Below are 10,287 nucleotides of genomic sequence, written 5' to 3' on the forward strand. Positions count from 1 at the left end.
TTGGGGTTTTAAAGTAGGGTTTGATGTCAAGGTTAGATTTTATTGTTAGGGTTTCAAGCTAGGGTTAGGCTATTGTAAGGTTTGAAGTCAGGTCTAGAATTCCAAGATCGGGTTTAAAATTTATTAGGGTTTCAAAGAAGGCTTTCAAATAAGGGTTACGGTATAAACTATGGATTCAGGCCAGGGTTAGGGTTTGCAGTTCGGGTTTGAAGTTAGTGTTTGAAGACAAGGTTAAGCTTTCAATTCAAATTTTCAAGCCAGGGTTAGGCGATAAGATTTTGAGCCAGGGTCAGGGTTTCAAGTCAGGTTTAGGGTTTCAAGGTAAATTTAGTCAAGTTAATACAAAAGGGTGCCACATAAACCATCTTGTTTCCATGGCAACATGCAGCAGAGGCCTCTACTGCCCAACACTGCAGAGAAAGGACGGGGTCACCAGCGGATTGGATTTGAATGCTATCAGGTGTGTGTGTGTGTGTTTGTGTGTGTGCGTGCGTTTGTGCGTGTGTGTGTTTTAATACGAAAAACAAGCGCAGGTTCGGCGCCGTCTCCCAATTCGTCGATTGGCACTCGTTAGTTTGTTCATCACGGAGGACAGCAGATGGCGTAGCTGCTGCTTTAATTGAACTCTTTATTAGCCAGACATCTGCTTGCTGATTTTTTTTTCATACAACCCCAATTCCAATGAAGTTGGGACATTGTGTTAAACATGAATAAAAAGAGAATACAATGATTTGCAAATCATGTTCGACCTATATTTCATTGAATACAGTACAAAGACGAGATATTTAATGTTCAAACTGATCAACTTGCTTGTTTTTAGCAAATAATCATGAACTTAGAATTTGATGGCTGCAACAACTTCCGAAAAAGCTGGGAGAGGTATATCGGTTTCTGTGAAGAGGTTTGTGTACCAACAAAATCATTTCGCACATTCAACAACAACAAGCCGTGGTTCACTGCTAAACTTAAGCAGCTCCGCCAAGCTAAGGAGGACGCATATCAGAGCGGGGACAGGGTCCTGTATAATCGAGCTAGAAACCAGCTGACGAAAGAAATTAACATTGCAAAGAGGATCTATGCAGCAAAGTTGGGAAAAACAGTTTAGCGCGAACGACTCGAAATCAGTCTGGCGTGCATTCCAATCGCTGACTAATTACAAGCGACGATCCCCCCAAGCGGAGAACAATAGCACACTAGCCGACGACTTGAATACCTTCTACTGCAGATTTGAAAAGGACACTTTCACACCACACACCCGCCCGGCCGCACCCGCGACCACAACCGCACCTTTGACTTCTGCGTTAACTATCCATGAACAGGATGTGAGACGCATCTTCAAACAACAGAAGATTAACAAAGCGGCATGTGTCCCCATCCTGCCTCAAAGTCTGCGCGGACCAGCTCGCTCCAGTCTTCACTCAGATCTTCAACAGATCTTTGGAAACGTGCGAAGTTCCATCCTGTTTCAAACGCTCCACCATCATTCCAGTCCCCAAGAAACCTGCAATCTCTGGTCTGAATGACTACAGGCCTGTCGCTTTGACATCTGCGGTCATGAAGTCCTTTGAACGTCTCGTGCCGGACCACCTCAAGAGTGTTACAGGTCCCCTGCTGGACCCCCTGCAGTTTGTCAACCAAGAGAACAGGTCTGCGGATGATGCAGTTAACATGGGACTGCACTTCATCCAAGAACACCTCGACAGTGCAGGGACCTACGCGAGGATCCTGTTCGTGGACTTCAGCTCAGCGTTCAACACCATCATCCCTGAACTCCTTTCAACCAAGCTTCTCCAGCTCAGCGTCTCACCTGCCATGTGCCAGTGGATTTACAGCTTTCTGACGGGCAGGACACAGCAGGTCAGGCTGGGGGAGGCCACCTCATCCACACGCAGCATCAGCACTGGGGCCCCCCAAGGTTGTGTCCTCTCTCCGCTGCTCTTCTCTCTCTACACGAACGACCGCACCTCAGCGAACCCGACTGTCAAACTCCTGAAGTTTGCAGATGACACCACTGTCATCGGCCTCATCGAGGACGGTGACGAGTCTGCATATCGACAGGAAGCGGAGCGGCTGGAGCTGCGGTGCGGCCGACACAACATGGAGCTGAACACGCTCAAGACTGTGGAGATGATCGTGGACTTCAGGAGGCATCCTTCGCCACAGCTGCCCCTCACGTTGTCCAGCCGCCTGGTGTCAACCGTCGAGACCTTCAAGTTCCTGGGAATTACAATCTCTCAGGGCCTGAAGTGGGCGACCGACATCGACTCCGTCCTCAAAAAGGCCCAGCAGAGGATGTACTTCCTGCGGCTTCTGAGAAAGCACGGCCTGCCACCGGAGCTGCTGAGACAGTTCTACACAGCGGTCATCGAATCGGTCCTGTGTTCTTCCATCACAGTCTGGTTTGGTGCTGCTACAAAAAAGAACAAACTCCGACTGCAACGGACAATCAAAACTGCTGAAAGGATTGTCGGTACCCCCCTACCCACCATTGAGGACTTGCACGCTGCCAGAACTAAGACAAGGGCGTACAAAATCCTCTCGGACCCTCCGCACCCCGGTCACCGGCTCTTCCGGCTCCTTCCCTCAGGTAAGCGCTACCGATCAATGCAAACTAGAACTAGTAGACATTCCAGCAGCTTCTTCCCTCTTGCGATCAACTTCTTAAACACCTAACCTATAATTCCGTTACAATAAGCTGGCAATTTTTTGACTTGAGTTCGTTGTCACATTTCTGTGGGGCCAATTATGTATTACTCGTGCACTCACTGTAGTTGTCTCGCCATGCTGCACTATTTGCATATACCGGCCACTCGTGCCAGAGTAGCATCTGCTCCATTTGCCCACCGATTGAGGAGTATCTGTAACATTTGCACAACCGACATTGTCCCAGATGATCGGACTACTCGTCACTTTAAACCGCATCCACTCCTTGAAGTCTCAGCGCCCTTTGCACAATGGTCATTGCACCGGACTATTGCAATATTAGTCGTTCGAACTGCTCTAAGTGCTAGAGGACTCTGCATCTTTTTGCACAATTGTTTTTTGTCAATGTCTTTATGTCCCCAAAGTGTTCTGTAAATTGACTGTCTGTTGTACTAGAGCGGCTCCAACTACCGGAGACAAATTCCTTGTGTGTTTTGGACATACTTGGCAAATAAAGATGATTCTGATTCTGATTCTGATCCAAGCAACGTCTTTTTCACGGACGCCCCTGCTTATTACAGCAAGACAATGCCAAACCACATTCTGCACGTGTTACATCAGCGTGGCTTTGTAGTAAAAGAGTGCGGGTACTAGACTGGCCTGCATGCAGTCCAGACCTGTCTCCCATTGAAAATGTGTGGCGCATTATGAAGCGTAAAAGACTGACAACGGAGACCCCGGACTGTTGAACAACTGAAGCTGTACATCGAGCAAGAACGGGAAAGAATTCCACCTCCGAAGCTTCAACAATTAGTGTTCTTAGTTCCCAAACGTTTATTGAATGTTGTTCAAAGAAAAGGTGATGTAACACAGTGGTAAACATGGAACGTGTTGCAGCCATACAATTCCAAGTTAATGGTTATTTGCTAAAAACAATCAAGTTTATCAGGTTGAACATTAAATATCATGTCTTTGTAGTGTCCATCCATCCAGCCGCTTCTCCTCACTCGGGTCGCAGGCGTACTGGAGCCTATCCCGTGTATTCAATCAAATATAGGTCGAACATGATTTGCAAATCATTGTATTCTGTTTTTATTTATGTTTAACACAACGTCCCAACTTCATTGGAATCGGGGTTGTACATTTATTGCAGAAAACAAAACAAAAAAAAACAAAGAGAGGCCTCAGTTGGCAAAATGCGATATGAACGTCTGACAATTAAAGTCACTGATCGTTTCTAAAATATTTCATTCTTACATATTTGCCAAATGGATTGAGAAACACGATTTTACAAAATTTCAGAATTTTTTTCTGTTAGGTAAGGTAAGAACAAAACTTTCGACGAGGACGTTCGATCATGTTACGCCGATGCTGGCCAACTTGCATTGGCTCCCGTTCCAACTGAGATGCGATTTGAAGGTTTTCTCACTTACACGTGAAATAGGACACCTCCCTATCTTGCGGACTTAGTTCGCTCACGACACACCTTTTGGTGACTCCGTGAGCTACTCTGGAACGCGGAAATGAGAGCTGCTAGCTCACTAGAAATGTTTAAATCTCGACTTCAGACTTATTTTTCTATTCTTTCAGTTATTTAAATCACATGTAGTATGCAAGTTGCCTTACCCCATGACATCGGGATTTGAGCCTGTTTGACTGCCACTTTTCCTTTCTCCTCCCCCCACCTCTGCTTGGAGAGGAGCTAGGTGGGGATGACGGAATCTGAGGCTGTCATTTTATGGATTCTGGACCGACCGACCGGGGCAAGATCTGAGGCAGACCACTTCCCCGGAGGCGTTGCCTCAACCGACCGGGTCAGGTCCTGCCGAAGAACAGCTTTTTCCCGTCTCATTAAATGAGCTCTTGCGCTATTTTCAGTGACATTGTACAGCGTCATATCATGTGATAGATGTTGCCTACTCGACATCGATTGCAGCCTGGTCTTCCATCTGCAATGGCTTCTCCAGGTTTCTTCTCTTTTCCTCAAATTGGGTTTCAGGTTTTTCCTGGCACAGTTGGGGAGTTTAGATAAGACGATGTCACAGATTTTTGTCACGTGTGGGCCTGCGAAGCCCTTTGATCATCTTGTCCACACAGGCAACAACCACATCCCACTTCGGCTCTTTTGAGATTCGTCTGAGCGTATTTCCCAGAGGAGGTGTGGCTACGATGCTTTGGATGTACGACAACAAAAGCATCCGAGAGACGCAAAAAATGTCGCGCGTGCCTCCTCCCAGAAGGCGAATGAATAACGTCGCCGCTTTGACCGGAGGGGAGGGGTCAGGAAACCTTTCACCTTCTTCCCTTGAAGGCCTTCACAACCCCTGAATGAATCATACGATAAGACACGGGCACTATTTCTCCTGGAAATGAAACGATTCACCTCAGCAGCTCTCTACGTGACTCCGCTCCTGAAGATGAGATATGGAAGGGGCGGCGGCAAAGGGTGGGTGGCCGAGGCAGAGGTGGGGGGGCACGTGTGGGAGGCGTAAACACGGCGGCGGCATTCAAGTCAGGCAGGAAGCCAAGCCTTTAGAAATGCATCTTTGTCGCTATTATGCTTCATAATTTGAATGGCGTGTGGGCGCACGACTTGTACAAGGAGGGACGGGTGAGGGGGATTGGGGGGGGGGGGGGGGGGGCTGGGATTAAAAACCAGCCCCCCTCAATGATGTGTGTCACTGAAGCAGCAAATTAACACGATGAGATGGAGGAATGTCGAGGAGACGCAAGGAAATGATGCAAAGATGTCCCTTTTTTGTTTGCCTGTTAAAAGCGCCGTCTGTACAGCTGGTGATTTCTGCCTGAATATTCAAGTAGTAAAACTTGTCTGGCAATATGAGCTTTAAACTTGGCATGAAGCAAGCTCCTAGATTGGGCTACTGATTCACTCATTCACTGCCAAGCACGCTTATATTCGTCAAGTGGAATTCAACCGTTGACCGTTTTACTCCAAATGTATTAGTGCATCTGGCCTTTAAGTCAGTGGTGGTTCTTGGGGGCCGGGGAGGGGGGTAGTACTCGGTGGTTCTGGGGGGCTGGGGAGGGGGGTAGTGCTTGCCCCCCTGTCCATTTATGGATTTTCATGTACCAACCAAGTTGATTTTTGACTGGACTGTGTGTGCGTGTGTGTGTGTGGATAACTGTTGTCTGGTCCCTCTGGAAAAAATCCTCGGCCCCAGTCTGGCCACCCCACTAAAATCGGTCTAGCACCGCCACTGCTTGGGTGCATCTGTTTGAATAGTTCTCTTCAAAAGACAATATTGTCAAAACTCGTTGTGCTCTGTCGTCAAGGAGATGAGGAAGGGCCCACTTATGCCGAATATGAGAAATGTTTCATCTCTGTTGTTTTTTTTTTTTAATCAGATCAACATGTAGCATGCAGGCAATTGGGCGATGTATAATTAATCTAAACACTTGTAACAAGTGTGCGCCATTAAATAACGTATTGACAAGAAATGATGAGGAGGAGGAATATGAGATGATCGGATTTAAAAAAAAAATGCATTTCGAGTCAGAGCACAAACACTTCCTGTCGAGGCCGAGCGGGTCGACACGGCTTCCGGTGACTTCCTCGAGGAGTTTCACGCCGCTAGCGCACATCTCACGCGCCAACGAACACGAGACGAAGAGGCAAGGACACGGAGGTCGGGTCCCGGCGCAGCTGACGGGGAACCGACGCAACATCGGCACGGCGTGATCCGGCGGCCGCCGCGTCTGAGCTCAGCCGAGCTGAGGGGCCGGAAATGGGAGATGAAAATGAGACCCTGCAAACTCTTACGTCACTCTTACGTTACCATGAGAGCTCTGTTACATCAACAATTACAAAGAGCACATTAAAAGTTTGTTCGTTCCGATCAAGGAAAAAAAAAAAGTTCTGGTTTTTAAAATCAGATTTTTTTTTTTTTTTTTTTACGTCAGGGTTAGGGTTTCAAGTTGCCACAGTTTGGATTTCATACAAGGGTTAGGTTTTCAAAATGTATGTTTCAAATTCAGGTTTAGGGTATGAAGCCAGGGTTAGGGTTTCAAACAACACTGAGGATTTCATATTAGTGTTTCAAGTCATGGTTTGGGTTTCCAACAAAGGTGGGTCAAGATAGCGTTAGGGTTCGGAATCAAGTCAAGAGTAGGGTTTCAAGTTATTATTAGGGTTTCGATGCTGCGTGATGGACGACACGAGGAAATGAAAGAAAGCCCGCGACGTGGTCACCACGCGTCGCGCCAACCGCACGAAGATGAGACGAGGCGCTAAAGTGTGTCAGGAGAAACGATGCCGCACACAAACAACAAACAAAGGAAATGATTTGTTATGTCCAAATGAGGCAGGAATTTGCCCTCCGAAAAATATTTTCCCAAATGTTTAATGAGTCCACGTAATGTACGAGTACTGAAAGAAATGGATTTTTCAACCATATCCATCTTCTGTATGTGTCTGCAAAGACTGAGCCCATTTTTGTTTCCCCTAACCCGGTCTTGAAACCCTAATTTAAAAACCTAAGCCTTACTTTGAACCGCGAACACTGACATGAAATTTGAGACTTGACTTGAGAAACCGTACCACAATTTAAAACCTTGACCCTTGTAGGACACCATAATCTGGGGTTCCACTCCTAATTTAAAACCCTAATCCTCACTTGAAACCCCGATTAAACCCTCGTTTGAAATGAGCTGACACCGTCCCCAGTGTCCCAGAGAAATACAAGACTTGGACTCTTGGTGGATGCAATTGTAAATTTGAGGGTGAAAATAATGACATTTTTGGTCTTTTTACTGCTGTTAAATGTCAAAAGGTGTCAAATTTGAGCAGAGCAGTCCTAAATTGTTCCTACTTGGTTCCTCCCCAAAAGACGACCTCTCGTAACAGCGAGAGGCTAATGAGTGAAGGTGTAATATGATAATAAGATACACGGTCGTGCACACACACACACACACACAGTTGTGATGTATTAATTGTTGATGCACGTGAAAAATGAGACCACAAAAGCGGTAATTTCCTCCTTCTCTAAAGATGCTTAATTGCGAGCGATCTAGAGAGGAACAAATTGGGCGGGGATGGGGGGGGTGGGGCTGATGGTTTAGTGCATGGCAATTATAAAGATGGATTGCAATATACATCATGATAGGGAATCATTCCAATTATGCACAGGTAATTAAAACTTGGGACCTCATACTAGTGCCGCTGCAACAGAAAACATCTCAACGGACACTCGATTAGGGACACCTGCATACTGTATTTTGAATGGCGTCCAATAGGCAAGCGCTTGATCGTTTAGGGGTGGGGGGGGCTTAGCCCCCCGGGAGATGCGCAGGATGCGAGGGAATGTAGCGTCGGAGTACAAAATTTCACAAACAGCTAACGAAGACCGAGAATTTGATTTGGGAGGTTTTTGAACAGATTTTAAAACAATACCATACTGGGTAAAAGTTCAAAGTCACCGTTAGATTTGTAGTTAGAATGATATAATCCGTTTTTTTTTTTAAATACAGTACACAAACGCAGGAAGTATTTTTACAGTATGAAATTTACAAATATTCTTCATTCTGTGTAAAATTTTAAATTTTATATCGAATAATAATTCATTGTTTTATTGTATTCGTCACAATTAAATATTTGACATCATCACATGAACTTTTTTTTTTTTCTTCTTCTTTCCAGTCGCTTGTTTGACCATCACGAGCTCTTCCCCGACCTCAAGCGAGGTCTTCATCCTTTCGCTGCTCAGAGCAGATAAAAGGAACCACGTCTGATTGGCCGACGGACGTCTGTATCGATTATTATTTTACTTCCAAAAACAAAAAGGAGACTAATAAGCAGGGCCAATCGTAGCAGAAAGGTTAATACAATATAGAAATGTCAGGAGATGAATGCAATTGTTTTTGTTTTTGAATGTCTCGCCCTTTCCACTGCGTCCCTTTGTTTCTCGATTTGCGGCCTTCTTTGTTTCTTTTGTCTCATCCTCGCTTCCTCCGCAGATGTTGAGAATTTGAAGCGCTCCTCGGCGGTGTGGCGATGTGACGACACTCTTAACTGTCTTGAAACCCGAGCTTGAACACCTAATTTCAAAAAATAACCACAGTGCTTGCTTGAAACCTTAATTTGGAATGATATCCTTGGCATGAAACCTTAATTTGGAACGATAACCCTGGAATGAACCCCCACTTTGAAAAAGTCATGAAAATGAAGTTATACTACTGTTAAAACAACAAGTTGTCAATAAATGAGAATGTCAGAATTTACAAGGAAACACTAACACTGAGATGCCCCCCTCCCCCCCCCCCAAAAAAAAGACTCTGAGGCAGATTTTGGAACATAAGGAGATAAGGAGCAAGTCTGGCCCAGCAGACGGTGGTATGAAGAGGGGCCGCACTTGGATGCTCTTTTCTGGAGATCTCGTCCAGGCTTAGCATCAGTGGCGTCCTCCGTCTGCTTGGCAGGAATGGACCAGGACCAGCAGGACCTTCATGAGAAGAGCCAAAAATGTTCTACCATGACTTGACGCCAGTCAGACTTTTAGACTCAACTCGGCGATTTGAAAATCTGCATTTTCAAGATACCTTGAAAGAAAAGTTCCCTCCTTCAGGCTTCTGCTTGAAAGCATCCCAAAATGTCAGCAAAAGCCTATTAGAACATCTAAACTTCACTTGGGAGCTAATCAGAGACCCTCTAAAAGGGGCCCCGTGTGCGCTGACGGCCATTTAACGAGTTTGAACGTGATCGGGTCATTCCGAACACAGCCACATCCCCGTTATAAGAGGGTGTGTACACTACTGCAACCTCATCATTTCAATTCTTTATTTTTCCTTCCGCTCTTGAAAAGATTTAGAAAACAAAATCAAGTTGTACAGGTTAAAAAAATAATAATAATTGTAAATGAATTTTCTTGGCCCATTTTCTTATACCGTAAAAAATCTGGCATTTGAGCAGGGGTGTGTGGACTTTTTATATCCACTCTACTGCACTTATAATTTGTTCCCACCTCTGGACTGAAATTAATGAGTTCTGGAGACTCTTTATTAAAAAAAAAAAAAAAAAAAAAAAAAAAAAAAGATTCTTGACACGCACGTGTGACGGTGTCGTCCTAACGATGACAACACGCAGATGTTGGCTTCATTCGAACGTTAATGAAGCAGACGCCAGACAATCGCTCAAAGAAAACCAGTTTCCACGCCGGCTGTGACCTTGTTTAGAGCGTCTCGGTTTGAATATTGCAAATCGAGACGTCATTAAAGCATGAGGCGTTTCCCAAGTTTACATTTTTTCGCTACGATTTTCTTCACATTTTAAGAGATTCTTGTCTGACTTGTCAGCCGGTCTTATGTCACCTTGTAACATCGCAAATACAGTAAGGTTCCTTTCTCGGCTTGTCATGTTTAGGCTTAGAATTGTTTTTGTTTTTTATTAGTATTTACAAATAAATGTTGGGAGCGGTGGTGGGGTTTGGGTAAAGGTACAACTAGTTCTCAGGGCCTTCGAATTTAAAGCTGCTGCTGTTTCTATGGTTACCCAAGGCTGAGGTTCACCTTCAGTCACAGTCGCAACACTTGCAACATACTGCTGTGATATTAAATATAGAAATAGACTTTTATGCTCCATCCCTGGATTTTTATGAGCTAAAATGCAATTTATCGATGTCTTTTCTCCTA

The sequence above is a fragment of the Phycodurus eques genome, chromosome 7 (genome assembly GCF_024500275.1).
Source record: "Phycodurus eques isolate BA_2022a chromosome 7, UOR_Pequ_1.1, whole genome shotgun sequence".
In the NCBI taxonomy this organism is placed as follows: domain Eukaryota; kingdom Metazoa; phylum Chordata; class Actinopteri; order Syngnathiformes; family Syngnathidae; genus Phycodurus; species Phycodurus eques.